This window comes from Scylla paramamosain, chromosome 22, assembly GCF_035594125.1.
Source record: "Scylla paramamosain isolate STU-SP2022 chromosome 22, ASM3559412v1, whole genome shotgun sequence".
NCBI classification, from domain to species: Eukaryota; Metazoa; Arthropoda; class Malacostraca; order Decapoda; family Portunidae; genus Scylla; species Scylla paramamosain.
Window position 1 is genome coordinate 19,804,930 of NC_087172.1, and position 25,000 is coordinate 19,829,929.

General features: G+C 40.2%; 1 long non-coding RNA gene across 5 annotated transcripts in view; it reads right to left on the bottom strand.

Moving 5' to 3' along the window:
• LOC135111749 (uncharacterized) overlaps positions 1 to 25,000 on the bottom strand; it is a 198,460-nt gene that overhangs the window by 39,424 nt on the left and 134,036 nt on the right. For all 5 annotated transcript variants that reach the window (XR_010273898.1, XR_010273897.1, XR_010273895.1 and 2 more), the window contains exons 4-5: positions 19,782 to 21,391; positions 768 to 923 (exon numbers count right to left, since the gene is read on the bottom strand). This is a non-coding gene — a long non-coding RNA (uncharacterized LOC135111749). The remainder of the gene's footprint in view (positions 1 to 767; positions 924 to 19,781; positions 21,392 to 25,000) is intronic.

Below are 25,000 nucleotides of genomic sequence, written 5' to 3' on the forward strand. Positions count from 1 at the left end.
GTTCTCTCTCATTTTCTTTCTGTCCTTCCTCATCCTTTCGCTTTCTTTATGTCTTTTCACACGTTCCTTTCATTTGCTCTTCCTCTCCTTTTTTTCATCGTGTTTTCTTCCTTCCCTCCCTTCCTCTCTTCCTTCCTTCCTTCCTTCCTTCCTTCCTTCCTTCCTTCCTTCCTCCTCCTCCTCCCTACACGCGAATTAGCTTTCTTGTCATCATCGAACACTGAAAGGATTCTCTCTCTCTCTCTCTCTCTCTCTCTCTCTCTCGTTAATGGTGCTCCGTGCATCGCTGGGCGTCTATTATATCAATGTTGTTGTTGTTGTTGGTGGCGTCGCTACATCGCCGGCGAATGTTACGGTGACGCAATTTATGGGGTGGTGGTAGGCAGACATGTGGAGTGGTGGTGAAACAAGTGGTGGGTGCAGATTAAATTACTACTACTACTACTACTACTACTACTACTACTACTTCTCATTTATTACATGTTCCCTATCTTCAATTTCTTGCTCAAAAAACCGAAAAATCTAAACTACCGCTATCATTACTACTACCACCACAACTACTACTGCTACCATCACCATTATTATATAATATATAATAATTATATAATGATTATATAATGGGATTATATAATCCCATGTCTTTCTCTTTTCAAAAAGTCAAAATTACCACCACCACAACAACAACAACAACAACAACAACAACTACTACTACTACTACTACTACTCCCTTTCATCCACCATCCCTCGCCCTCCCTCTCCCTGCCTACCCTCATAGCTGAAGGAGACACCCGGGGCAGGCAGGGGAGGCATGAGGAGCACTGAGGAACCTGACACCACACTCTCCTCTCACTACACCTGGGCGGCGACTGGGCATCGTGATCTGGGGACCCGTTTAGCTGTTCCCTTTCCGGTCAAAAGAGGATCTGAAATAAAAAGGGTAGATTATGAATGTTTTTTTATTTATTTTTTCCTTGTTTATGTATGATATAAAAATCTGGGAATATACAAGTTTTATTTTAATTTTTATTACGTTTTGTTGAATATTTGTTCTGAAATACTATTATGTATGTTTTTGTTACATTTCTGCTTATTTTTTCGTGTGAAATTGCTGCTTTATAAAAAATATGGAATGAATATATTATTATTTCAGCAGATAAGGTCTTCAGAATCCCACAATACTACCTAATAAACTTCATAAATAAAGATTTCAAAGGTAAAGGTTAACCATGCATGTATAATACCTATTGAGGATATTCGGATAAGTCGTGCATGTATTTCTCTGTGTAACAGGTGAGTCTTCCTTCATGGATCAGAATACGTGGAAATACACTGGAACAAGTCAGGATACTTCATGGCATTTTATTGCAGGGGGAAATGGATACAAGTAGAGCAAGATTTTCTCCATCCACCTCTCACTTCTGTCTCTCTATTTGTCAGGTTAGACTTGCACGCCTTCGTTCATCAGAACTGATGGAAATACATTGCAAACATACATCAGTGTTGTGTGTGTGTGTGTGTGTGTGTGTGTGTGTGTGTGTGTGTGTGTGTGTGTGTGTGTGTGTGTGTGTGTGTGTGTGTGTGTGTTTGTTTTTTATGTAGGAAGGACACTGGCCAAGGGCAACAAAAATCTAATAAAAAAAAAAAACCCACTGAAATGCCAGTCCCATAAAAGGGTCAAAGCAGTGGTCAAAAATTGGTGGATAAGTGTCTTGAAACCTCCCTCTTGAAGGAATTCAAGTCATAGGAAGGTGGAAATACAGAAGCAGGCAGGGAGTTCCAGAGTTTACCAGAGAAAGGGATGAATGATTGAGAATACTGGTTAACTCTTGCGTTAGAGAGGTGGACAGAATAGGGGTGAGAGAAAGAAGAAAGTCTTGTGCAGCGAGGCCGCGGAAGGAGGGGAGGCATGCAGTTAGCAAGATCAGAAGAGCAGTTAGCATGAAAATAGCGGTAGAAGACAGCTAGATATGCAACATTGCGGCGGTGAGAGAGAGGCTGAAGACAGTCAGTTAGAGGAGAGGAGTTGGTGAGACGAAAAGCTTTTGATTCCACCCTGTCTAGAAGAGCAGTACGAGTGAAACCACCCCCAGACATGTGAAGCATACTCCATACATGGACGGATAAGGCCCTTGTACAGAGTTAGCAGCTGGGGGGGTGAGAAAAACTGGCGGAGACGTCTCAGAACACCTAACTTCATAAAAGCTGTTTTAGCTAGAGATGAGATGTGAAGTTTCCAGTTCAGATTATAAGTAAAGGACAGACCGAGGATGTTCAGTGTAGAAGAGGGGGACAGTTGAGTGTCATTGAAGAGGAGGGGATAGTTGTCTGGAAGGTTGTGTCGAGTTGATAGATGGAGGAATTGAGTTTTTGAGGCATTGAACAATACCAAGTTTGCTCTGCCACAATCAGAAATTTTAGAAAGATCAGAAGTCAGGCGTTCTGTGGCTTCCCTGCGTGATATGTTTACCTCCTGAAGGGTTGGACGTCTATGAAAAGACGTGGAAAAGTGCAGGGTGGTATCATCAGCGTAGGAGTGGATAGGACAAGAAGTTTGGTTTAGAAGATCATTAATGAATAATAAGAAGAGAGTGGGTGACAGGACAGAACCCTGAGGAACACCACTGTTAATAGATTTAGGAAAAAAACAGTGACCGTCTACCACAGCAGCAATAGAGCGGTCAGAAAGGAAACTTGAGATGAAGTTACAGAGAGAAGGATAGAAACCGTAGGAGGGTAGTTTGGAAATCAAAGCTTTGTGCCAGACTCTATCAAAAGCTTTTGATATGTCCAAAGCAACAGCAAGTTTCACCAAAAATCTCTAAAAGAGGATGACCAAGACTCAGTAAGGAAAGTCAGATCACCAGTAGAGCGGCCTTGACAGAACCCATACTGGCGATCAGATAGAAGGTTGTGAAGTGATAGATGTTTAAGAATCTTCCTGTTGAGGATAGATTCAAAAACTTTAGATAGGCAGGAAATTAAAGCAATAAGACGGTAGTTTGAGGGATTAGAACGGTCACCCTTTTTAGGAACAGGTTGAATGTAGGCAAACTTCCAGCAAGAAGGAAAGATAGATGTTGACAGACAGAGCTGAAAGAGTTTGACTAGGCAAGGTGCAAGCACGGAGGCACAGTTTCGGAGAACAATAGGAGGGACCCCATCAGGTCCATAAGCCTTCCGAGGGTTTAGGCCAGCGAGGGCATGGAAAACATCATTGCGAAGAATTTTAATAGGTGGCATGAAGTAGTCAGAGGGTGGAGGAGAGGGAGGAACAAGCCCAGAATCGTCCAAGGTAGAGTTTTTAGCAAAGGTTTGAGCAAAGAGTTCAGCTTTAGAAATAGATGTGATAGCAGTGGTGCCATCTGGTTGAAGTAGAGGAGGGAAAGAAGAACAAGCAAAGTTATTGGAGATATTTTTGGCTAGATGCCAGAAATCACGAGGGGAGTTAGATCTTGAAAGGTTTTGACATTTCCTGTTAATGAAGGAGTTTTTGGCTAGTTGGAGGACAGACTTGGCATGGTTCCGGGCAGAAATATAAAGTGCATGAGATTCTGGTGATGGAAGGCTTAAGTACCTTTTGTGGGCCACCTCTCTATCATGTATAGCACGAGAACAAGCTGTGTTAAACCAAGGTTTAGAAGGTTTAGGACGAGAAAAAGAGTGAAGAATGTACGCCTCCATGCCAGACACTGTCACCTCTGTTATGCGCTCAGCACACAAAGACGGGTCTCTGACACGGAAGCAGTAGTCATTCCAAGGAAAATCAGCAAAATACCTCCTCAGGACCCCCCAACTAGCAGAGGCAAAACGCCAGAGGCACCTTCGCTTAGGGGGATCCTGAGGAGGGATTGGAGTGATAGGACAAGATAAAGATATGAGATTGTGATCGGAGGAGCCCAACGGAGAAGAAAGGATGACAGCATAAGCAGAAGGATTAGAGGTCAGGAAAAGGTCAAGAATGTTGGGTGTATCTCCAAGACGGTCAGGAATACGAGTAGGGTGTTGCACCAATTGCTCTAGGTCATGGAGGATAGCAAAGTTGTAGGCTAGTTCACCAGGATGGTCAGTGAAGGGAGAGGAAAGCCAAAGCTGGTGGTGAACATTGAAGTCTCCAAGAATGGAGATCTCTTCAAAAGGGAAGAGGGTCAGAATGTGCTCCACTTTGGAAGTTAAGTAGTCAAAGAATTTCTTATAGTCAGAGGAGTTAGGAGAGAGGTATACAGCACAGATAAATTTAGTATGAGAGTGACTCTGTAGTCGTAGCCAGATGGTGGAAAACTCGGAAGATTCAAGAGCGTGGGCACGAGAGCAGGTTAAGTCATTGCGCACATAAACGCAGCATCCAGCTTTGGATCGAAAATGAGGATAGAGAAAGTAGGAGGGAACAGAAAAGGGGCTACTGTCAGTTGCCTCAGACACCTGAGTTTCAGTGAGGAAAAGAAGATGAGGTTTAGAAGAGGAGAGGTGGTGTTCTACAGATTGAAAGTTAGATCTTAGACCGCGAATGTTGCAGAAGTTAATGAAGAAAAAGTTGAGGGGGGTGTCAAGACACTTAGGGTCGTCGACAGAAAGGCAGTCCGACCTGGGGACATTTATGGTCCCCTCCCCAGATGGGGACTCTGAGGCTGGTGTAGGAGTGGCCATGATGATTTTAAAATTTTTGAGTGAAGGGTGTGTGTGTTATTAGGTGCTTGTAGTTTTATGTGGAGGAAGAGAGTTGTCTTTAGAGGGCAGGCTGTGACTGCCCCCTTGTGTTGTGAGGCACAAAGGGAAACGTTCAGTGAGGTCACAGCTGGGTTTAATGATAAGTTCACAGCACCCCCTGAAGAGTGCTTTAGACCTCACTGGGAGTAATTATCATTTCGGCAGGTGTCTACTGCCTGCCTTAATTTATTGAATTGAATTTATTGAGTAAGCTCAGACTTTATATAAAAGTATGGAGCACAGCTCTCCAGCAAAAGAATACAAACACCATAAATCATATACAGAATGTGCATAGTATTACATAAGAAAAAATACGTACAAATGAAATACACTGTAAGCAATGGCAAAAAATTTATAAAAAATTGTTCATACATATATAATGATACATACTATTACTAATTAAGAAATTAGAAAAACTATTGACCTGTTTTGCACACTATTTATCTAAACATGCGCAGCACCATCCTAAAAAAACAAAGATAATTTCTTCATCACACTTGAACTTGTACTTTGCATGAACAAAACATATTTGAATTGTGTTGGTCTATTTATGTAATAATTTGGTATATACATATTACGTAACCCAACAATTTCCACATCCGTACATTCAAAAAGAACATGAAATTCATCTCCTACTACCTCAACATTACACTTGTTACATATCCTATCTCCTCTACTGACACCTTGATACCTACCAACATTTACAGGAAGTCTATTATTACAAGTTCTAAATTTAGTCACTAATAATCTGTCACCCTTTTAACTTTTCTAAATATTGTTCTCTGACAAAATCTGTCTTAAACACCCTATAATTGCTACTTAATGATTTTGTTTCTAAATTATGATGCCAAGGTACAAGCCACTGATCTTTTAATCTCTGTTCCACAGCTTTCTTCACCCATCTTGAATTAGGAACATCTTGCAACAACCACATACCAGACATTCCAGTCATTACAAATATTCTTTATACAAGCTAACCATGGAGAAGTATAAAACCCTAACCTATCCAGCTGCAATAGACATTGGTACATTACATAACACAATTTAGTATTTTTACCTGAAATTAGCCCAGACCAATAACCTATCATTTTTTCTTTATAAAAATATCAAGTGGAAATACACCCAATTCACCATACACCATGTCATTACAAGTATTCCTATGAACACCCAAAACCTGTTTTAAAAATTTCATGTACATATACTCTAACTCCCTAGCAATATGGTAACCCAAATTTCAGAAGCAAAAGTCAATATAGGTAACACTGTGGCGGTAAATAATTTGAGTTGTATATCCACTGGCAAGTCAAAATTCCTACACTTACTTATTAATGAGTACATTGCTCTTGTGGCTGTCTCTTTTAGCTCCAGCTCACCTTTGTGAAACTTCCCATTATAATTTGATAACACTCCAAGATACTTATACTCTGTCACTACTTCAATGTTTTCACCACCAAATTCAAATTCATAGTTAAATTTTGTCTTCCCCTAATAAACACTACTACTTTTGTTTTGTTACAATTTAGCTTCAATTTCCATTCATTACACTATAAATTCAGAGCAACCTGTGCCTGCTTCATTCTATCCTCACTGTCACACAAAATAACTGCATCACCTGCATACATAATAGCAAATAGTTTAAGATACATGTTTAAGAAATCATCACCAAAATTTACATAACTGCAATTATATTCAATTAATTTACTTTCAATATCGTTCACATAAAAAGCCAAAAGCGAAGGTGATAAATTTTCCCCCTGTCTTTCCCCTACATTGCAAACAAAGGTGTCTGAAATCTGGTTAAGCATGACACATGATCTGATATTATTGTACATATTTCTGATTACATTTAAAATTTTCCCTTGCACCTTTTCCTTCACAAGCTTACACCATAAACCTTCATGCCATACCACATCAAAGGCTTTCTTGTAATCAACAAATAAACAAAATAGCTTTCTCTTCTTCCAGTTAAATAAATCAATTACACATTTCAACAAAAATACATGATCCAGAGTGGAATATCCATGTCTGAAGCCCACTTCTGTTTCATTAATGATAGATAAGGTGTTTGAATAATCATTCTTTCATTAAGTATGGAGGTGGACAGCTTCCCCATGCAGCTAAGTAAGGTGATGCCCCTGTAATTACTAACATCCTGGATGTCTCTCTTTTTTTTATAGAGTGGCACTACTGTACCCACCAACCATTCAGCTGGCATGACACTAGTATCAAGTATTTTATTAAACATTTTAACATAGAGGGGACACAAAAGATGCTTAGTACTTTTAATATATTAATTTAATGTCATAGCAGATGCTGGGGATTTGTTGTTTTTTACTTCTTATATTTCTAACTACCTCTTCTTCACTTATAGGATCATTAAGTACGGATAAAATTTCAGCATCCACACAATCTTCATCATCTGTAATATTCACATCACTATTGTCAGAATTTTCATCACCTGCTAGCTGCTTAAAATGATCATAGAATTCATTTAGTGTTATGGGGATCTGATAACTTTTCTGACTATTTAAAATTTTCCAATATGCTTTAGGGTCATCACTCTTACATTTCCTAAGTTTCTTTATTAAGTTATCCCTCTCCTTATTCTTCACTCTTTTTAGATTTGCTTTATATTTCCTGCTTTTCTTGATCATGTTGTTAAAATTTACACTACTTCTGTGCAAATGATAGCTCTGTCTAGCTTTGTAGTATTCCTTTCTAGATGCCAAGCACTCTTTATCATATCCCACTGAGGTGGCATTATTGGACTTTTTAATGAATGTTCTTTTCTTATATGGTGGGAAAGTTGCAAGTGCCGGTTCAATCAGTATTTGTCTTAAATCTAGATTAATATCATCCATGGGTAATTCATCCACTTTTGCAATCGGTTGATTTATCTTAGTTTCATCAATATTACTCATATAAAAATAGTTTTCCAACATTCCATTTACTTGGCCTTACACTTGATTGTGTTGATTCCTGTGCCTCTCGGTTTACAACAGGCACCGTACTTTGTATCTTACATTTAATTCTTGCATGTAGTCCACAGTGCACATCAAACCACAAAGGTTCATTATCTAATACTTTAAAAACCACAACATACTTCATAATCACTGGTGATCCTAAAAAATAGTCAATAGTTGTATTGTGTGTGGTAGTAGGTTTGCCAATGCTGCAGTCCTCCCCTAACCTTCCATTAAATATATAAACTTGGTGATTCTTACAAACATCCAACAACTTTTTCCCATATGAATTCCTATCTGGGGTTAAGTCTTGGTTTTCTCTAGTCCCAGTTATTCCAAAATCAGTTAAACTTACTTGAGGTATTTTCACAGACACAGGGTCCTCAGCAGTATCAGAAGGAACATCAGACATAGTGAGTGTGTGAGCATTAAAATTGCCACAAAGAACATGCACATAATTGTCATAAGAATAAGTCAGCAAAATATCATCCAGCTCATCATAGTGCTCTTCATTACCATATCTAGAGTGTGAGGGGAGAATGTAAACACAGCTTATTACCAGTTCCCTACCAAAATTTACACTACTTCTATCAACTTTAACTGAAAGTAAAGAATCATAAGTGCCTCCACTTAAGTGGAGGCATAATATGCCTCCACTTAAAACTAACATTTTTCTTGATGGCCATGAGTAAACCCCAGATTTAAACCTGATTAATTTGCTTCTGTTCTTAAAGACAATGTTAAAGCCAATATTTTCCACATTTTTTTACATTAATCATATCAGTATCATCACACTTAGTTTCACATAAACAAATCACATCATAATCTTTAATAAAGTTAACAAAATCCATAGATAAAAACTGACTTGATACCACAGACATTAAGAGACAACACATTAATATAATCCAGGGGAGGAACAAACTGAACAGAGTTAATATTATTTACACTAACACCAATATCATGCCTAAGTATGTGCTGTGCCCCAGCGCCATCCTAGGCCCTTGTGATCTAGATTTAACTTTTTTCCAATGAGGAGCAGAAATATCAATCTTTTCTAAGTCATCAGGACAGTTTATAACTACAGGTCTACCCCCACTGTGCAACCATGCAAGAATGCTCCCCTCCCTTGTGGACACATTTTTCACTGTTTCTTGCTCCTTAACCATATTCAACATTTTAGCCCTTATGGATGTCATGTCATCATTTATATACAATTGCCTTTGCCTAACTGATTTTTTTTCTTATTTTGCATAATTTCATTTCTTTTCTTTCGGTGGCAAAACCTCACAATCACTGGCCTACCTCCTTCCCTGGGCCTCCCCAAACGGTGAACAACAGAAATATCATCCTGCTCAATTTTCACTCCAGTAGTATCAGCAAGTTCTATAACTTCAGCTTCCAGCACCTCCTCACTTTCGTCCTCTTCTTCCTCTAGTCCAGAAATATGTAAGTTCTCCCTTGTGTCCGCGCGTGTGTGTGTCCGCGCGTGTGTGTGTCCGCGCGCGCGCGCGTGTGTGTGTGTGTGTCCGCGCACGTGTGTGTGTGTGTGTGTGAGTGTGTGTGTGTGTATCCGCGCGCGCATGTGTGTGTGTGTGCGTGTGTGTGTGTGTGTCCGCGTGTGTGTGCGTGTGCGCGTGCGTGCGTGCGTGTGTGCGTGTGCGCGCACGTGCGTGCGTGCGCGTTGGTGTGTGTGTGTGTGTGTGTGTGTGTGTGTGTGTGTGTGTGTGTGTGTGTGTTAAAAAAAAAAAGCACCACTGAAACGAGGATATTATGAAGTCGTCATCGGGGAGATGGATACAAACAACACAAAAATTCACCCGTCACTCCTGCAATATACCAATGGGAAACAGAAGACGTCACCTTAAAAGGAAACGCGTCCATGGAAGTAAAATGTTTGTAGGAAAGAACAAAATGAAAAACACCAACACCAACACCACACTCCACTCCTCCCTCGCCTCGCCTCACCTCGCCTCGCATCCCACTGAAAGGAGACACCGCCACTGACATCTCACCTCTCCTCGGTAAGCTTTGGCGTGCTAATTAACTACACACACGGAATAAAAAAAAAAAAAATGCATCCGAATTAAAACGATGGAAGTAATTCTGATACCAAGAGAAGTATGTTCTTATGTTATGTTCTCTTATGTTCTTTTGGCGCCAGCACACTGGTTAATTTGAAGAGGTTTGAAGAGAAGCTTGGATTGCTATATGGACAAGAAGACAGGTGGCAACAAGAAGGCTGACCGTCGAGTGGAGGGTAAATGACATGGCTGGTACAGGAACTGCCCAGTGTAGGCCAACCCGCCTTTTGCGGTTTCTTTCATTCTTATGTTATGTTCTTAATATGGGGAACTGTCTGAGCGATCTGGTATCAGTGGTAATAACTCAAGGTTTCGAATCACGCTCTGACACACAAGAAGTTCTTCGTGACCCTTCCAACAGCCAGATTATTTATACATCTATTTATTTATTTATTTTATCTATATTTTATTTTACTTCTTTATCTACTTATTTATTTATCTATTTATTTATTTATTTTTTTTGTAAGGGGGTTCTGGCCATGGGCTACAAAAGGCAAAAATAAAGGCCCACCACTGAAGGTCCCAATTCTCGAACAGAAGAGTCTACTGCCTCTTTTGGAGGAGGAGGCAGTAGACACCTGCCGAAACGGTAATTACTCCCAGTGAGGTCTAAAGCACTGTTCAAGGGGTGCTGTGAACTTATCATTAAACCCAGCTGTGACCTCACTGAACTTTTCCCTTTGTGTCTCACAACACAAGGGGGCAGTCACAGCCTGCCCTCTAAAGACAGTTCTCTTCCTCCACACAAAACTACAAGCACCTAATAACACACCCTTCACTCAAAAATTTCAAAATTATCATGGCGACTCCTACACCAGCCTCAGAGTCCCCATCTGGGGAGGGGACCATGAATGTCCCCAGCTCGGACTGCCTTTCTGTTGATGTGTCTTGACACATCCCTCAACTTTTTCTTCATTAACTTTTGCAACATTCGCGGTCTAAGATCTAATTTTCAATCTGTAGAACAACACACCTCTTCTAAACCTCATCTTCTCCCCACTGAAACTTAGGTGTCTGAGGCAACTGACAGTAGCCCCTTTTCTGTTCCCTCCTACTTTCTCTATCCTCATTTTCGATCCAAAGCTGGATGCTGCGTTTATGTGCGCAATGACTTAACCTGCTCTCGTGCCCACGCTCTTGAATCTTCCGAGTTTTCCATCATCTGGCTATGACTAAAGAGTCACTCTCAAACTAAATTTATCAGTGCTGTATACCTCTCACCGAACTTCTCTGACTATAAGAAATTCTTTGACTACTTAACTTCCAAAGTGGAGCACATTCTGACCCTCTTCCCTTTTGCAGAGATCTCCATTCTTGGAGACTTCAATGTTCACCACCAGCTTTGGCTTTCCTCTCCCTTCACTGACCATCCTGGTGAACTAGCCTTCAACTCCACGACCTAGAGCAATTGGTGCAACACCCTACTCGTATTCCTGACCGTCTTGGAGATACGCCCAACATTCTTGACCTTTTCCTGACCTCTAATCCTTCTGCTTATGCTTTCACCCTTTCTTCTCCGTTGGGCTCCTCCGATCACAATCTCGTATTTGTATCTTGTCCTATCGCTCCAATCCCTCTTCAGGATCCCCCTAAGCGAAGATTCTTAAACATCTATCTCTTCACAACCTTCTATCTGATCGCCAGTATGGGTTCCGTCAAGGCATCTCTACTGGTAATCTTCTCGCTTTCCTTACCGAGTCTTGGTCATCCTCTTTTAGAGATTTTGGTGAAACTTTTGCTGTAGCCTTGAAAATATCAAAAGCTATGATAGAGTCTGGCATTAAGCTTTAATTTCCAAACTACCCTCCTACGGCTTCTATCCTTCTCTCTATAACTTCATCTCAAGTTTCCTTTCTGACCGTTTTATTGCTGCTGTGGTAGACGGTCACTGTTCTTCTCCTAAATCAATTAACAGTGGTGTTCCTCCGGGTTCTGTCCTGTCACCCACTCTATTCTTATTATTCATTAATGATCTTCTAAAACAAACTTCTTGTCCTATCCACTCCTACGCTGATGATACTACCCTGCACTTTACCACGTCTTTTCATAGACGTCCAACCCTTCAGGAAGTAAACATTTCATGCAGGGAAGCCACAGAACGCTTGACTTCTGATCTTTCTAAAATTGGGGCAGAGCAAACTTGGTATTGTTCAATGCCTCAAAAACTCAATTCCTCCATCTATCAACTCGACACAACCTTCCAGACAACTATCCCCTCTTCTTCAATGACACTCAACTGTCCCGCTCTTCTACACTGAACATCCTCGGTCTGTCCTTTACTTATAATCTGAACTGGAAACTTCACATCTCATCTCTAGCTAAAACAGCTTCTATGAAGTTAGGTGTTCTGAGACGTCTCCGCCAGTTTTTCTCACCCACCCAGTTGCTAACTCTGTACAAGGGCCTTATCCGTCCATGTATGGAAAATGCTTCACACTCATACTGGGGTTACACTCATACTGCTCTTCTAGACAGGGGGGAATCAAAAGCTTTTTGTCTCATCAACTCTCCTCTAACTGACTGTCTTCAGCATCTCTCTCACCGCCGCAATGTTGCATCTCTAGCTGTCTTCTACCGCTATTTTCATGCTAACTGCTCTTCTGATCTTGCTAACTGCATGCCTCCCCTCCTCCCGCGGCCTCGCTGCACAAGACTTTCTTCTTTCTCTCACCCCCTATTCTGTCCACCTCTCTAACGCAAGAGTTAAGCATTAGTCTCAATTATTCATCCCTTTCTCTGGTAAACTCTGGAACTCCCTGCCTGCTTCTGTATTTCCACCTTCCTATGATTTGAATTCCTTCAAGAGGGAGGTTTCAAGACACTTATCCATCAATTTTTGACTACTGCTTTGACCCTTTTATGGGACTGGCATTTTAGTGGGCATTTCTTTTATTGGATTTTTGTTGTCCTTGGCCAGTGTCCCTCCTACATAAAAAAAAAAAAAAAGATTGTCAAAATTAGAAGATTTGCCAACTGTACTGGGACTATTTGGATCACTGCACAGGAAGCAATTCTTTTCTATTCATTTATACTTGTTTTCCTATTAATTTTTTTTAATTGATTTACTTTTTTTCTTAATTTCTTTATGGATTCTTATTTTTTGAACAATAAGTATATTTCTAGTGAACAACGTAAACGAGAGTTTAAAAAAAAAAAAAGTTAGGGAGCGGGGGGAAGGGAAGCTGCAAGAAGCCATTAGACCTACACGTGGCAGTCCCTGCATGAAGCAAACGTACTTATTCCCACCTTTCATCCTCATCCATTAATTTGTCTAACCTTTTAAAGCTCCCAGTTAACTCGGCACTAACGAGAATATTAAATGAGATATAAATGGAAGCGAAATAGTAACTGAGTAAGATACCAGAGGATGAAAGTAAAACAGCATAAATGCACAAACAAATAGATGAATAAATGACTGAATAAATAAATACGTAAATGATTAATTATATAAATACGTAAAAAAATAAATTAACAAATGAGTAAATATATAGAAAGACAAAAGAAGATGAAATGAACAAATAGACAAACAAACAAATAAGTTATCAAATTAAACTACCACTATAATTCAGGGAAAAAAAAAAAAATCAAACTTCTCCCAAACCAAACGAGTTCCAAGGAATAAACCTGGAATCGTACGCATTAAAGTTTTGAGTCTGGCAGGAATGAGCACTTGACCTGACTCCCTCTTATCCACCCACCCCCTCCTTTCTTTTCCCTGTAGGTCACGTGAGCATGGCAGAGTGAGGGAGTGAGCGTGAGGGAGTCAGTTGGACGTGAGCATTTAATTACAACCAGGTCGCTTCCGCTACCTGTGTTCCGCGCGTCAGTATTTAGCATGATCACGTGTCTGTATGCATGTTTGTGTGTGTATTAAACTATATTGTGTCCTTCATTAATGTTCCTCGTGTCATTATTTAACACAGCCAAATTTATATCTATTAAAATGTCTATTGTGTATATTTTAAAGTATTGTGTATTCAGTTGTATGTATCGGTATTAATATGTTATATTGAAGTAGGGACCACGTGACGGTGTACATGCCTTTCAGGCTGTGTATTGTGCATCGTGTACTTTTTTTTAAAGTATTGTGTATTAAAGTGTTGGGTATCAGAATTAAAGTATTTTTGTGTATTGTTAAAGTATGCATTAGTATTGATGTGTTGTGTATCAAAATAACTCGCGTGAAAACGTAACGGCCATCACTATCGCCATACATGATAAACACTGACACTACTGCGGAAGTGTATGTATTAAATCCCAACACGAAACCTCAACATACATTCACAAATAATTGGAAATATATTGCTAGTCTAAATATAATGAGAAAATACTTGTGACCCCGATACACATTAGTGTAGCAGTAATTCATGTATACACACCAAATATCAAAGTGACTCTGTATTGAGGAACAAATATGTGCAGATTATCATGCATTCCAGCGCTGCACAGATTAATGTGTACGAAACAAAATATGGTGACAATATGTATATATCTGAAAAAAAAAAAAATCTGGGTTTTAAAGCATGCACACAAAACACCAGTGTGACAAGGTGACTATGTGAAAAAAAAAAATGACGCTTTTCAAAATACCCAAACAAAACAATGTGACAACAGGTATGAAAAAAAAAAATCGTGAATTTAAAACTGCCATACAAATTATCAACGTGACTCTGTACTACGTATCCAAACGTGACACAATGTATCTACAAAAAAAAAATAAATAAATAAATATAAAATAAAAATGAAATAAATAAATAAATAAAAAAAATAGAAAAATAGATAAAAAAAAAAGGCACATGCATTTAAAATACCCGTATCAATTACTAATGTGACACTAGATAAAAAAAAAGTATAATACAATGTCATATACCAAACAAAAAAAAAAAATTAAAGAAATAAACAAATAGATAAATAAATAAGTAAAATAACAAGGCATGTGAATATAAACTACCCGTATCAATCATGAACGTGATAGTGCGGCCTTGTGTCGCTGTGCTGGACAGTGTAACGCGTGTGCATCACTCCGAATATTGATGTCACGCGGCGTATAATTACCAGAACATTTTTTCCCATCATTTCCCGGGCAATGAGACGTGACGTGTGTGTGTGTGTGTGTGTGTGTGTGTGTGTGTGTGTGTGTGTGTGTGTGTGTGTGTGTGTGTGTGTGTGTGTGTGTGTGTGTGTGTGGATCAGTGCCGCGCCCGTCATTACCCAATCATGAGGGGACGTATTAACCCGCCATTCCATCCTGCCGTCCTTGATTACATCACGTGCGGGGAGGGCTGGCCCGCCCATACATTACAAGTATTGGCGGTCACTGATGCCTGTGTCTAATTAGTCATCTTTTTTTGTCTAATACTTTATACCTATTGACGGGTATTAATACTATTATAACCATACATTACGTATCTATTAGCGGTTATTGATGCCTCCGTTAAACTAGTCTTTTTTTTTTTTTCGAATCGTTCATTATAACTTTTGGTGCTGGTTACCATTATAACTACTTTAACTATTCACTGTAACTGCAATATGACTACCAATATACGTTATAACTACTCGTATGGCGGTTTTTACTTTTATGCAAGAAGGCCACTGGCCAAGGGTAACAAAAACTGTATTTAAAAAAAAAAAGCCCACTTAATGCTAGTTTCCATAGCGAATTCCACAGAGAAAAATCAAATAATAGAGGATAAGTGTCTTGAAACCTCCCTCTTGAAACGGCTCAAGTCACAGGAAGGAGGAAATATTGAAGCAGGCAGGGAGTTTCAGAGTTATCAGAAAAAGTGATGAATGATTGAGAGTACTGGTTAACTCTTGCATTAAAGGTGGACGTAATAGGGATGAGAGAAAGAAGAAAGTCTTGTGCAGTGAGGGCTCGGGAGGAGGTGAAGAGGTGAGAAAAACTGACGGAGACGACTCAGAATGTCTAACTTCATAGAAGCTGTTTGAGTAAGAGATGAGATATGAAGTTTCTAGTTTAGATTATAAGTAAAGGACAGACCGAGGATGTTCAGTGTAGAAGAGGGGAACAGTTGAGTGTCACTGAAGAAGAGGGGATAGTTGTCTGGAAGGTTGTGTCGAGTTGATAGATGGAGGAATTGAGTTTTTGAGGCATTGAACAATACTGTTAATCATATTTTGTGTTTGATTTTGTCCTGGATGTTTTTTTTTTTTAAGTGTACTTGAAATGGACTGATTGTTGGCTATCACGAATATTTAAAAAAAAATTTTCTCGTTTCTTTCTTATTTATGGTTTTCTTTTATTTGCATCTGAAAAAAAAGGTTCTCAAGTAGTGTTTATTACACATGTTGAGTCAAATTCAGGAAAAAAAGGATAGATAAAGTAATATGAAATAACAAAAAGTCTGCTCATTATACTGCTCGAAAAAAAAAAAATTATCGACAACTAGCAGAATTACCCGACGTTACCCTGGTAAAATTTGGCTCTCAAAACCACGGTTTATCACCTAAGTCAGTCATTTGGCCGGCAAAGCTATTAACCAAAGTTTGTTGGAGACCTCTGTATCTCAGAAAATTTGACCACATACTGAAGGAATCGGTAGGTTGATGGGATTCAACTTCAAGGTGACAATGAACACTCCATGCACACCTCTCCCCAACATCGAAAATCCAACCTAACAACGAGTTATGGTGTACCTGTCGCCACCATCAAGAATTAGGTTACGGTGACATATTTGCCTGGATAATTTGACGGTTTTGGGTTGGAAGTAGTTAGACATAACCTGTGTCACTCCCCGGATCAAGGGAAACCCCCCCTCCCAAATTTTATCACAATCAGTTCAATGTTTTTTCCGTGAAAAGCGGACACATCCACACACAGACAGACAGAGTGTTTTATTATATAAGATCACTAACACCATTTTGTATAACTCGAAACCAAAATCATTGTAGTCTCCCACACCTCGGTTCTCAATTCGGCGCGCAAAGTGAAGAAACAGTTGGACAGTCGCTACAGACAGACAGACAGACACAAGCCGAGAAACAAACCAAACTAACAAGGCCGAACAATCATCACCGCTGCCATTGTTGTCATTTCCTCGCCCCCACACAACTTGTGCAAAACCTCACAATTCTTTAACATTTACGAGTCGCCCCGTCTGTGTCCTTCCGTCACGCGACATATTTGGCTCCACTCTGGTTACTATTTCCCTATACATTTTGCTTCACCACTACCACCACCACCATCACCACCGCCACCAGCAGGGACTTACCCCACAATTTCCAAAGGGCTGTTGATGAAAGAGCTCATGAATAATCCCTTTTTTTTCCTTCATTTTTTCCCTGCACAGTTTCCTTTTCCCAAAACTCGTGTGGCAAATCGTGCAGCGTTTCATTACTGGTAAATATGTTTGCAAGAGCGAAGAAAAAAAAAAACTAATTTTGTTTGAAATGTTTGTGTATTTCGCTTATTTCGCTGTAGCATCAGGAATTCGACAGGCCTTGCGGGATGCTTCTACATTAACAGACCGGGATCAGTGACTGTGCTGGTCATTGGTCCGTGATTAGCCTTTGATGCGGAGGTGAGTGGGTAATAGTGTGCGTATAACCTCATCATCTTGCTCTGATGCCTTGTCTTGCCTTGCCTTCAACCTCATTCTTAAGCAGTCCGTGATAGGTGACTGAGCTTAACTGGTTTGTCTGACACTTAATCTTTGCTGAGGAGATAAGTGAATGAAGACACTGGGTATAACATCATCATCTTCCCGCCCTGCTGCCTTGCCTTTAGCCTCATTCTTAAACGGTGACTGCATGAGCTTAACTGGTTTGTCTCACGATGCATAATCTTTCCTGAGAAGATAAGTGAATGAAGACAGATTGCGTATTGCCTCATGTTCCCACCCTGATTCCCTCCCTTCTACACTAACAGTCGGTGATATATGACTGAGCCTGCTAACTGGTTTATCTGACGTCTAACCTTTGCAGGGGTGAAAACTAGATGATGACAGTGTGCATAGACAGATTCACGTTCAAGCCCTGACGTCTTCCCTTCCTCTGCCTTCAGTCTTCCTTAAACAGTACTTGAGTTGTTCACTGACGTTTAACTTTCGATGCGAGATAACTAGTAATGACTGTCTGGCCATCTCATCCTCCCTCTCTGATGCCCTCCCTTCCCTTCAGCCTCATTCTTACACGCTTCGAATAGTTTCATATTGCTGCTCTTCTTTTCTTCCCTTCAGTCTCATTCGTAAACACTTCATGCTTCCACCAGGACTATTTTCAAAGGCCACTGAGATGACTAATTGGATTCTCTAGGTGTTTTTCCCCACAGACGGTATAGAGCGCTTGTTAAGCCATCACTAGAACCACGAAAATACCTTTGAAAATCAACAACTTAGTCACACGCTGTTAAATTGTTGTCCAGATAACTTTTACATGTCTTTTGTCTGACGGTGATCATTTCTTGGTGGGGAGATAAAAGGACTGAGGAAGCAGTGTAATAGTGAAAAAGAGGCAGTGCAAGAGACAACAGAAGCAAGGAGTGGACGACTTAAGAAGCGACACAAAGCGAAACTGGGCACAAGATGATGGATTTGAGTAGACTCGTGTTTCCTTCCTGACTCCTTCCTCCTCCTTGGTGTGAATCTCAGGAGGGAGAGTCCTTACCCTGCCCTTCATCCTGCACTATCCTGACACTCCACACCATTACCACACCTTTCCTGGACTTTTTTTTTTTTTTTTTTTTTTTTAACTTGGAGGCGCCGCGTTATTGTTGTCCCCATATCTTATTCTACTGCTCTAACTTCACCACACCCACTCTACTTTATTAACTTTACCACAGCCATTATTCTTTACATGGAATATCAGCCTCTACCTGTACGGTATATTTGTAAACCCGTGTATAATTAATGTCATTCTCCTCTGAACAGCTACTGCTTAATCTATATCCTTCCTATATTAGGGACACCAAACATCATCTTTAATTTATGCGATTACATTATACAGCTGAAAAGTAGCATTTTTACTCTGATTGGTAATAATAATAATAGTGGCAATATAACCACATAAATTCGCACTGCGGGATGGCATGTAAATTCACTACCAATTGACATTTTCCATGTAAAGGATAAGTAATTTCACTCGTGGAAAACTGTTTTTCCCAAATGATACTATCACATAAGGAAAATCCATATTTATAGGTGAGGCATTGCTGGAGAGAGAGAGAGAGAGAGAGAGAGAGAGAGAGAGAGAGAGAGAGAGAGAGAGAGAGAGAGAGAGAGAGAGAGAGGGTAGGGGGAAGGTTGGCTGCTCCCGTCAGGGGTCACCACAGGGGATCACCGTGCTCCAATGCTCGGTCTTCTGCGCCTCCAAAGCTACACCCAGTACACGTCATTTCCTACGTCCATAAACCTTCACTTGAGTGTTCCTCTCTTTCTCCTGCCTGCTAGACCCTTCTCCAGCATCCTCGTCTCCCTTGACACACCCAAACTTTGCTCACACCCAAGCAAACCTCACTGCAACCATAAACCCTCCCTCAGGTCTTCTCTTCCTCCCGCCATCACCAGCATCCTCCTCCCCACACCCTCCTCACGTCAACATGCCTGTACCAGCTTAGTCACGCCTCTGTAGCTTCGTCCCAAACGCGACCTTCGTGCCTCTCATGTATTCCTTCCTGATTTCGTTCGGCCTCTTCAAACAGAAAATTTATTACACCTTGTACCCTCCGCCTTCTCTCTCTCTCCTCTTACCTCATCATCCTCCTCCTCTATCCCTTTCTCTCTTTTCTTCCTCCTCTCCTCTTTCCTTTCCCCTCTGCTCTTTTCTTCCTCCTCTCCTCTTTCCTTTCCCCTCTCCTCTTTCCTTCCCCCTCTCCTCTTTCCTTCCCCCTCTCCTCTTTCCTTCCCCCTCTCCTCTTCCCTTCTCTTCCTCCTCTCCTCTTCCCTTTCCATTTCCACTTCCTCTTTAGCTAGACTTGTTGAGCGTCTTCCGTTCTTTATCCCTTCCTCTTCCTTTCATCCTCTCCTCTATCTTTCCTCCTCTCATCTTCCTTTCCCTCTCTCCTCTTTCATCTCACCTTGATACGTCTAGCTTCCTCTTTTCTTCATTCCTTTCCTCCGCGCAGCCTCCTCGCCAGTCTGTATACAACTAAGGGACTGAGGGCAACAGACCGTCTGGCTCGCTGCATTCATTAAAGCCTCATTTGGACGCAAAACCCTGAACGAACCACCGAACCTTTCACGCTTTTATCATCATTATCATCATCATCGCCGTCATTCCTTCCATTTCAAATTCCCTCACGATTCTTTCATGCTTTTAATCACACGTCCGCTACTATCACCACCACCACCACCACTACTACTACTACTACTAATACTATTAAAACTACCACCACCACAAACACCACCACTGTTACTACTACCACCGTTACCACTATTACCGTTACCACCACCACCACCACCACCACTACTAACACGTTCACTTCCTAACACTACCATTTACTAACGCCACCACCACCACAACCACCACCACTACTACCACCATCACCATAACTACTACCTCCACTACCACCATCACCACTACCACTACCATTTCTACTATTACTACTACTTATATTCACATTACCAGACTTGACTACCAATAAACAACAGAATTTCGCCATTACTAGATTTTTTTTCCTTCCTTTTTTTTTCCTGCCAATCTAAAGTCTCAATAACACCAGACATTTGCATCGATTACTTGCTTCGCGCTTCATTCCCGCACTCAAACTGCTTCGGAGCTCCATGTCGGGTTCATGGGTCACTTCAAAGCTTCAAAACTGCAAAAGGAGCTGAAAACACGAGCATGAGTGGGAAGAGAGAGAGAGAGAGAGAGAGAGAGAGAGAGAGTCATACTTTCTTTCATTCCTTCTTTACTTCGCTTCCTTTCCTACTCTTCACTTTTCTCCTTCCACGAAATCATTTTTATTAAACCTTCCTCTTCTTCCTCCTTTCCGCTTTTCTCCGAACTCGTCGTCTCACCGTGAGCTAATGGAGGTGGTGTACAGAACTTCATAAAAGAGATGAGAGAGAGAAAAAAAAAGAGGAAAAAAATGAGATTATAGAGTATCCTTTGAAAATTTATGGAACTACGCAAACTACCCCTCGTTCAGTTAATTACTGGAGGGTCATTATCTTGTTAATTACGACCAGTTGCTTCCTGCACTAATGAAAGAAAAAAAGTAAAGAAAAAGTAAAAGATTATCTATCTTTATACCAGGCCGGCAATCTCACGCGGGGTGGCCCAGACAAAGCACCACACACTCATGCACATCATTCATACTCTTAGCCTCGTCGGCCCCAGCTGGAAAGGGATCACCCTAGAGAACTTAATACATATAGCTACTCGTATGTACATAAAGGCCCAACGGCATACAGTGATTTGCCACTGCACAAAAGTAAAACAACGAAAAAAGAAAAAAAAAACTACCCAAACACACCAAAACTTTGTGTCCTTTCTCTCCAAATGGTAATGACCCATCAATTACTTTTAACTATCGATTGGTGACTTGTCTGGTGATGGAGGAGTTATCGGACTATTGGAGCAAAGGAGTTATCGAAGTATTGGACCATTATGCTAAAGGACTCGCGGCTTCAAGGGTCCGAATCTTGTGCGGCTCGAGCTGAGGACTCACTCGAATCCCGCGGCCTGAGGAGAGAGAGAGAGAGAGAGAGAGAGTTAAGTGTTGAAAGTATGTATTATCAATAGTGAAAAGGATAAATGATAAATTCTTGGGAGAATAAATTGGCAAAGTACCCATTGAGAGAATGATAATCCTAAATATATTGGTAGTAGTAGTAGTAGTAGTAGTAGTGATGATAATAAAGATAACAGTAATGATGATGATGATGATGATGATGATGATGATGATGATGATGATGATAATAATAATAATGACAACTCAACAGTACAACAGTGGAATATGATGATAACAACAACAACAACAACAACAACAACAACAACAACAACAATAATGCCTAAAGCAGCCCTAAGCCGTCCCGCACGCAGGGGTTCAGGTGGGTGGGTTGCACGGGCACGATAACGCCTCCTTCTGTCGCGCCACTCCAGCACGCACAGGTGGCAGCGGTGGGATGCAAGCTGTCGCCCCCAGAGAGAGAGACTGATTCCTTAGTCTTGTTATTTTCAAGCAGTAATTATTCTTACTATCTTCTGTTACACTTAATTCATCTCTCACTCTCCTCCGGAACAAATGACACAGTTATCCATCACTAATTACTGGAGTTTTCTTCCATTTTTTCCGTCGCGTAATTAATTTTCTCTACCAATTCTCAGCAATCCAATTACTGTGGCATTAAAATTCATGTCTTTGTCAAGGGAATTAACTGATCCAATAACGTTACGTCCTTCCCTTCCCTCAGGCTGCGCTGCTCTCGTGTTAGGTTAGGTTGAGTTTCGTTAAGGTATGTTAAGAAAGGTTTCTATAAGTTATGTTGCGTAAAGTCTCGCTATGCTAAGTTACGTTAGGTTAATTTTATCTTCTGTTGTTCTGTTAAGCAAAGTTACGTTAGGTTTCTTTAAGTTATATTATGTTAAGTTGCAGTATTTGAAATTTCGTTCAGTTTCGTTTCGTTAAGTTACGTTTCGTTGCTCATTTTGGTTATCTGGATTTTCTTTTAATTTCACTCGTTTAAATTTTTCGTTCATATGATGAGTTTACCTCCCAAATTTGAGTTGCTTTAATGAAAAAAATAGATAATAAAACAATGAAAAAATACATCAAATAATAAAACATTCACAGGTCTGATAAATACGTAGTAATATTCTAAAGTATGATATTTTCATTTCATTGTTCTCTCTCTCTCTCTCTCTCTCTCTCTCTCTCTCTCTCTCTCTCTCTCTCTCTCTCTCTCTCTCTCTCTCTCTCTCTCTCTCTCATCCAGCTTATCCTGGTCGATGTACGAAACTTTTTTTTCTTTTTTTTTTTTTGGAATCCAGAAGTACACAACGATGCATTTCGAAATTCCCCAAAAGCTGCCGATGTGAGATGAAAAAAAAAGTGATGAAATAAAGTTAAGACTTATATGTATGTATGTATGTATATATGTATGTATGTATGTATGTATGTGTGTGTAAACTCGACTTCCACCACCAATCTGCACTACGCATGAGTACCTGCCGCTCTGAAAAATGGTAAAGAAGCACCGTAGTTTGGCGTAAAAAAAAAAAAAAATGAATAAAATAAATAAATAATAGTGAAAAAAAAGCTAGGTGGAAAAAGAAGCTGGGTGTTGAAAAAAGGTGAGTGTTGAAAGAAGAAGATGGGCGTAGAAAAAAATGGGCGTTGAAAAAAGATGCGCGCTGAAAAAAGAAGATGGGCGTTGAAAAAAGAAGATTGGGCGTTGATAAAAAGATGAGCGTTGGAAAAGATGGAGCGTTGAAAAAAAAAAAGGGCATTGAAAAAAGAAGATTGGGCGTTGAAAAGAGAAGATGGGCGTTGAAAAAAAAAGATGGGTGTTAAAAAAGAAAATGTCGGGTGTTGTAACAAAAACCTTGATGAAGAAAGCTGGACGTTAAAAAAATGTGTGTCAAGTATTTCACAACCTCAGCAGGCGATGGGGTAGTCCTCTCAATGCCTTGCCACCTGCTCCACCAAACAATGCTGTCTTCTGTCTTCTGACCCAACACGTAACATCCACATCCTACTGGTTAAAAGCACAGCACAGTGAAAGACACGTGAGAAGCCGCTCTAAAACAACCTGTTTCAATAGTTATTTATATTGATTTCACCATCGCCCAATATGAACAATTTATCCTCTTTTTTTTTTATCATCCTACCTGACATTTCTATGGGAACAGGCATTAAGTGGGTATTTTTTTCTGAATTTTTGCTGCCCTTGCCCAGCGGCTCTCTTACATTAAAAAAAAAAAAAAAGTTTACCGTGGGAGGCACACCAACACGGACGCACGACACCATCTGGGGCGGGGAAGAAGTGGAGAGCTACACAGCCTATCAGTGTGGGCGCAACAGGGCAAGAGAGCTACTGTGATCAGCTGTGGCCCCCTCAACACCTGGGACAAGTGGAAGGATGAATTGCACAAAGCGCGGGTACACCGTTTCAAAAAAACACACCGACATTAAGGGAAGACTTGGGTATTTAGTTTAATTGTAATAATGACGGGTCTTTGAAAGCTGGAGGTAGAAATAAAGGAGCCTGATGAAGAAAAAGAAGCTGGGTGTAGAGAGAGAGAGAAAAAAAAATGGATGTTGAAAAAGAAGGTGGGTGTTGAAAAAAAAATGCAACTGACAGGAAAAAAAATAATAAAAATTGTTTCCAGTCTCACAGTGCCTCAGAACTCTTATGTAATCCGATTCAAAACCAGAGAGAGAGAGAGAGAGAGAGAGAGAGAGAGAGAGAGAGAGAGAGAGAGAGAGAGAATTTCCTCACATCTTTCCTTCCATAACTTTGTTCTTCCCTTGCATTTAATTACCAGAGATATAAAGATAGGAATCAATAAAAATAAGAAAATACGTAACGCTAATTAATTATTTTTTTTCCTCCTCCCTTCCCTGTTATCCTAAATTATTATTTTCTATCCTTTTTCCTTCCCTTGTATCTTATCCCTCTATTTTCTACACTTTTCTTTCCTATCCCATCTTTCTATTCACTACACTTCTTTTCCTCTCTTATTATCTTATTGTTCTGTCTACATTGATCTATTTTTTCCTGGACTTCCTTTTTATTTTTTTTTATTCATCTTTCTTCCTTCACTTTTTTCTCTTCCAGTATATCACCTTCTTTCAACTTTCTCTTCCCTTACAGTCTTCCACCTCCTACCTTCTGTCCTATCTATCTATCCTGTTTCTTTCTCTCTTTTACAGGCTTCACTTCCTTCCTTTCTTTTTCAGTCTTCCACCTCTTCCCTTCTAAACTTTTCCACTTCCTTCTCTTCCTTTTAAATCATTCACCTCTTCCACTTTATCCAGTACACTAATTTCCTTTTCAATCTATCCAGTTCTTTTAATCTCCTTTTCTTTCCTTTCCCTTTCATTATTCCACGTCTTCCTTTTCACCCTATCTTTCGTTCTCCAATCGTTTCCATTCTCATTTATCTTGTTCTTTTAACCATCTCTTCTTTCCTTTCTCTCAGTTTTCCACCTCTTCCCCTCTCATCCTTTCTTTCCACACTCCTTTCCCTTTCAGTTTTTTATCCTATTTTTCCAATCTTCACTTCTTTCCCTTTTCTTTCATCCGATTTTTCTTTATACACTAATTTCCGTTTCATTTCGCCATATTA